This window comes from Drosophila hydei, unplaced genomic scaffold, assembly GCF_003285905.1.
Source record: "Drosophila hydei strain 15085-1641.00,03,60 unplaced genomic scaffold, DhydRS2 tig00000082-arrow-arrow-pilon, whole genome shotgun sequence".
Taxonomy (NCBI): domain Eukaryota; kingdom Metazoa; phylum Arthropoda; class Insecta; order Diptera; family Drosophilidae; genus Drosophila; species Drosophila hydei.
The window spans coordinates 23,795-30,951 of NW_022045661.1; positions in this window are offsets into that span (position 1 = coordinate 23,795).

Genomic DNA, 7,157 nt, shown 5'->3' on the forward strand with positions numbered 1-7,157 from the left:
AGCACCCACCAGCTGCTGTTGCTGCTCTAGCTGCTGCTGATAACTGGACGTTCGCCGTCTTATATATAGACCCAAGACCTATCTTCAAATTAGTTCCAGTGCTGTCACAGAAATAGCTAATTCTCTGTGCAACTCCCATCAACATATTGAGATCTAACTAACCCCAAAATAATGCTACACAAGCCATTGTCGCATGCCAAACTGATTTAAAGATATGTTTATATTGAACTTTTAATTGTCAATTGGATGTTTGGGCGCTTCCTACTGTAATGCATTAGATTCTAATGGATTGTTGAGCCTTAGTTAGTTATAAAATTGTAAAAGTTTATGGGTGTAAATCTGTTCTTTGACCTCTAAGCTAGTAGGAGAAGAATATATAAAATAAACTCATTCTGATTGTAACGAGAAAGAGTAGAAGTATAGATCAATATAGAGATAAATTCCCTAACATATAATTTAGTGATTTTTAGAGCTTATAAAATACGAATTTTATTTTGAATAACGTAGGCTACACTTCCTGATGAGTTTGTTCTGTTCCCTCTTTCCTGCTCTATTCTCTCTCTTGATTAAACTGTTTGCCAATTAATTTTTAAATATTTTGCTGTTATAAAAGGCATTTTAAATATCGAAGTCGACATTCAGTGGGCAAGAGTTAAATGCTAACTTTCAAATTACAATATTTGAGCATGAGCAGCTTCTTAGTAGCTACGGAACTTGGACTAACTGGCTTTAAATAAGTTAGTGACTAAATCGAATCATTTAATTTTCACTCTTAACTCTGCAGCATTTGAAATGTGTTCAAAATCAGAACAGAATTATGGCTTAATCAATTTATTTCCGCTCTTCAAATTCAAAGTGGAACCAATTGGTTTTTGTCAAATGCAGCAACACCATCTATCTGTCCATCAGGGGCAGCAGGCAAAAACGAATCGTTAGCAAACACTTTCATTTTTTTAGGGTTTTTGCAATCCCAACCTCAAACAGTGACATTTGTAACAAAATTAAACCAATTTCCCAGGCGAAGCCGGCGGGAAAAAATAGAAAAAATGAGTAGAAGAAGCAGTATCATAGCCACAGTGACAGACCTGACCCGAGCACACACTCGAAATGTAAACAGCGCACTTTTTGGAAAACCCCCAACAATTGACTCACTGAGTGACTGACTGACTGACTGGCTCGCTGGCTGGCTGGATGATGGGTATGAGCGGCGGACGGACGTGGCTTGTCAATCAAATTGTCGCGAGGGACGCACACGCAAATTTATTAAATCGATATGCCGTCAAAATTGAAAGTGGTTGCTTTTGCATGTCTGGGACCTTGACAGATACAAGCCAAAGAGAGAGGGAGGGAAAGAGAGAGGAAGCGTGGGTCACGTTAACCCTCCCAGTAGAGCAGCAGACAGTCGAAAAGCCCAATATAAACATTTGCATTGATTGCATTTCGTTGAAAAGTAAAGCAAAAATTGCTCAAATATTTAACTGTCGTGTAGAATTTAACAGTTGTGTCACCAGAAAAAGTAAAAATTAGCCAGACAGAGAACGGAGAGGGAGAGAGACGGGAAGGTCGACGGCGAGGGCGAGGGCGAGGGTTGCGGCATCTTAGGACCAACAATATATTGTTATTACAAGCGATTTTCTAAAATAATTAATAGCAAGTGGTTGAGGCGGCTGTCACAAGCAGAAATTACAGAAATTACAGGCGGGCAACAACAGTTACAAGGCAGAACAAAAGGCAAAACGTACGCAGGACACAGGATAAAGCAGCGGTACATGGGGAGGGGACGAAAGGACTAGCGTTAGTGAATGGCAGAGAATTGTGCATTTTGTCAATGGGAATTAAATTGGCAGTCGCTGAGACGCGACAACTCCAAATGTCAGCTCGCCTATAGAACGGCAGGAAGTCCCAAAGTTCCCAACGGAGAGAGAGAGTGAGAGCGGAAAGGTCCAGGGTCGAGGCACAATTGTGGGCATGTTGAGCGGTCGGTCAATAGGATTCGATCGCTCAGTTGGCTGGTCATTCCCATCATTAGCGCCTGTACGTGTCAAATTGATGCTGTTATTGTTGTGCGTGTGTGCGTGTGTGCGAGTGTGCGAGTGCGACTGTTCGTACTATTTGACATTTAGCTTAGCCGCGGGTGACAAATTTAATGGACGTACCCGAGCATCTTTTGTCAGCTGATGGATGGCTCACGGTTTCACGGCTCGGTGGTGGCTGCTATTGATTTTTGGCCTGCGCGTCAAGTTATTTGACTATCTAATTACAGCTCCATCTCCCTCCCTCTCTCTCTCCCCCCTCTCTATATGTATATATATGCGGCTCGACATTTGGCATAAATATTTTGTAAATAAGAGACAATAAAACTCTTTGTGCCTTTGGCAGCTGGCAACATTTTGCGCTCTGCGGCCACAAGATAAAGGAATTAAATACACTAAATATAATTTAAAGAACTTAAGCTCCGCACACATAGCCAAATTGTAACCCTTTGCTGCTGGCTGACATGTGTTAAGGCGCTGAAAATGTTTATCTGTAGGTCGTGACAGTCGAATCGCACGTAGCAAACATTCGCATTTCTTCGTCTTATTATTATTATTATTAGACTGGAAGCAGTTTTTGGTAAAGCGTAGAAGTATTTGAAATTTGATTTTTAAATTGAAAAGAATGGACTTCCCAGAAGAGTGTGCTACTCTCTGGGTAGATAGTTAGAACTGAAACTTAATTTTAATAAGTTTAATGGTAAAATGAGGGCAATTTGATAACTGAACATAAGTCATTTTTATGTAATAAAGTAACTTATTTAATTTTTTTTAAATTATATTTAATAATGGATTTCTTAAAAATAGAAAACTAAACAATTTTTTAAAAAAGGGAAATATTTTATAAATATTAACTGAGTATTATACAACTTACACAATATTAATAAAATCTATTAAGTGTATATTTTAATATTTTAAAAAATCATGAGACTACATATTCAAATCAAAACGCAAACTATATATTTTCTTTCAATATATTTTTAGAAAATTACATAATTCAAAAAATTGTTAATCTAAATTTTATAAATATTTCTTGATTAACGAAAAATATATTAACAATATTGAATATAAGCATTTGCATATATAACATACTTTGACTGTCAGTCAAAATAAGAGTTGTATATTTTTTATATAATTTTAAAAAAATATAATTTTTATTTAAATTTAATTTTGTATATATATTGTGTATGTGTGTATATGTTTACCCTATAAGAAACTTTAGCTCTCAGTTTTCAAAAGGAAAAGTTTCTTTTCAACTCGAGTTGTGCTTCGGCCATAAAGCATTTTGCCCTTTGCCACCTGGACTTGTTTTAATCATCAGATGAATATATAAATGCCACCATTCAACACGTCCAAGTCCGGAGTTCAATAAATCAATTAATTGAGGACAGGCTTGTAAGCAAATCGAGCTCGTAAATTATAAAGAGCAATTGTCATGCATACACAAAGTTCTACAAAAGTGAAGAGAAGTTGCCACGGAATGCATTTTGTTTTTCTTTTTGGTTTTTGAGTATTATCAACGTGTCTTTGGGCAGTTCTTTAGAGTCGAGGCATGACTGTAACCATTAAGCATAACCATAACGCTATCTCAGATGTCCAAGCCACGAGCTTTGACTGTGGCTAAGACTTTGCCTTTTCGACTCTGCTCTCATATAAATTATTTTTGATTGATGTGGCAGGCAGTGCAGCACGTGCAACCAGCCCATTGAAATTCGTCTGAAGCAAAAGAATACAACAGATATATATATATATATATATAAAGAACTGTTGGATGATTAAAATGCAGCCAAGGTTACGTGTGGCGTTTTACCAGGAAAAATATGCTTTAATTGTCTTGGCTTTTTGTTTTGTTTTTTTTTTTCTTTTTTGGTTTATTATTTTGGTTATTGTGTATGATTTTTGAGTTCGGAGAATTAACGAGCTGGGTACGTGCACGGCATTCTCCACAATTATGATTAGATACTCAGTTCTGGCTTAGAGGACGCATGACAAAATTCCCAAATATTCTTGATGAGTAATTTAATCGTCGCTATGCTTTTCTTTTTTAGTTAGAGAACATTTACCGTAAACTAGTTTCGACGCCTGTTAACAATTTTCTAGGAACTCTCTCTCTATTTCTCTGCAGCTCGGGCCAAATGAAAAATTGTAAAACACTCGAGACTTGCACGTGTCCAAATTGAAGGCACACTCCCGTTGATTAGGGAGGTAGTCAACTCTGTCAGTCGCTCGACAAGAACTTTGTTTTATGTATTTACCGCGGGGCTCTTAAAGTGCTATAAACGCGCTCAAGTGCGCGCTCAGCCTGGCTCGCTACACGAACTTGGCCAAGAGGCGCTTGTTTTATGTAATGCTGCTGCCGGTTTTATTAGCCCGGCCCGTCTCACATGTAATTGCTATTATTTATTTATTTTGTTTTTCACTTCTTCTTCTTCTTCCGCTGTACTAGATTCGCTTCTGCCATAAAATTTTCCAAGAATTATTGCTCTCCATTGCTTTCATAGAAAGATGGCTTAGTTTTCTGTGAATGGGTTAACTGCTAGTTGGGCTTTAATCTTTGGAAATAGATAAATGATCGTAATTATTTATAAGATATAACCAAGGTTTTAGATTCTAAAAGAAAATTCAAGATAAGCGAAAAGATCAATTATCTAGCTAAAAGATATAAATTCGTGGATATTCTTATATGTATTTCCATTTGTCATTGACCTACAAATGTATTCAAATTAGTAGATATCCCTAGATTTATTTCTATGTGTCATTGAACTAATAATTATAGATATTAATTATAAGATATCTGCCACAAAGGTAGCATTAAGTTGAGATTTGAGCTTGTTTAAGTTGAGATTTTTTACTGAATATATGAAAGTTATAAAAATTGTTAAAATTTTAAACGGCATACGGTGGAATTCAGATTTTTATAAAATGTGATTCAATATGGAAATAATCCACTAGTTAAGGTAACTTAACTTTATTAAGAAAGTTCAATAATTATTTCAAGTAATAAATTCAATTTGTCGCCCTTTTCATTACACATTCAATGTTATCGATAACAATGATCGATTACAAATACCTGCGGGCAGCTTTTATATTCATTTTAACGCAAACACATAAGCCTACACTCCAATTAACTTTTAAAAATCGTCCTTCAATAAGTTTCTACTTTGGAAACATAGTTAATCTTAAATTCCTTGCTGCTCAGCTTACCTGTTCTATCGATAAATTTGTGCCACAACTATTCTTTAAACAATCGATTGCAAATGCCTAAGAAACTACATCCTTCATTAGCATTTGTTGTCCGCTTGCTTTGGTTATTAAAGTTATAAAGCTGCTCAGTTTATAAAAGGATACAAAATGCATTCCTGACAGCTCAAACATCTCGACACTTGTGCAGCAACACCACAGAGAGAGAGAGAGAGTGGAAAACGCGTGACGAGCAGACAAAAAGCAAGAACTTGTTCAAGTTTAATTGGAAAACGTAAAATGCAATATTTGCTCAAAGCGAGACGCACACGGTACAACTGAAGACAACAGCCAGAGGCTGGGAGATGAAGAGCTAGAAGTAGAAGGAGCAGAAGAAGAGCAGAAAATCCATCAATAGATCAAAACTGCACAGGACGAGATGCTGCAACCAATTGCAATCATCGAGAGGCTAAAAGGAAGGCAGGCAAAATATAGTTAAGCAAAGCTCGAAAGCCGCGCATTCGCCGCAAAAATAGGCCTCAAAAATCAGGCAAGGACGACGTGGCAAAAATCAACACAAGAAGAGTGCGAAGAGCGAGCGGGAGACTGGCAACAGGAAACCTACTGGCCACGACGATGGCTAAACAAAGTTAGACAAGATTGTGCAACAAACAAGAGCCGGGCACAACAACAATAACAAAAAAAAAAGGAGAAGAAGAAAACTGCAACTGTGGCCGTTGCATTGTTGTTCAGCCCGCTCTCTTTCTCTCTCCCAATATGGAAACACAACTCACCGAGGCGAGCTGCCCAACCCACTCACCTGTTAGCCCGCAGCCCCTACCTTTCGCTCCATCTTCCGCTTCTGATTTTGCTCCTGTTGCTGCACTTCCAGCTGAGTTGGTTGCCTGCCTGCCTGCTTGGCGAGTTTTGCAAACTTTTGCCGTTGTGATTGTGTGGGGCATAATTGCATGCGATTATGCTGCCTGCTCAGCTGTGCAATTTATATCATGGCCAGCTACAACAACAACAACAATAATAATAAACAACAACACGAAGAAGAAGAAGCAGCAGATAGGCACCGGTCGAAGTAGAAGAAGAAGAACTACAGCAGTTCTGCAATCTTCACACTTGCTGCGGCTCCAGCAGCGTTCAAAATGCGCTGCGCACAGTGGTTAACAGAAACAGTTTTGAAAGAATATTTAAGAATTTTACCTTCGAATTTCCAATTGAAAAGGGTAAGGAAATCAAGTGGAGTTTCAGCATTTTTCAAGTTTATTTTCTTATTATTAATGAACTATTATTTTAATGTAAGTTAAACGAAGATTTTACAGCTTTAAACTGACTGAGATTCTGTGAGCTGAGCTATTAGACTATTCACACTCATTAGTAGTTTAAGATTTGAAGCTTTATTGTTTATATTATTTGATAGTACAAGAAGTTATAATACATTTTTAGCAAACGACGCATGTAGAATATCAAATAAATAAATTATATAAAAATAAATACATATATAATGAAAAAAACCAAAATAATAAATAAAAATAATAATAAATTAAAATAAAAATAAAACTAACATGAAAATAAAAACAAATTCAATTACAATAAAAATAAAATTAAATATAAAAAATATACTTAAAATGTAATAAACGAAAATAAATAAATTAAATAAAAATAAAAAAAAATTAAATACAAATTAATAGAAATTAAAAATAAAAAATATACTCAAAATCAAATAATTACGAAAATAAAATATAAATAAAAAGTAAAAAAAAATTTAATCTGAAAATTAAAATAATAATTCAATTGAATTATATTTTGATTTGGTTTAAATGAACATTTTAATTCCTCCATAGAACTCACATGATATCGAGTATATCAACTGGCTAAATAATGTCTATTGCAATCTGGCATTAAGTCTTAACCTAGTATTTGAATGCAGCACTT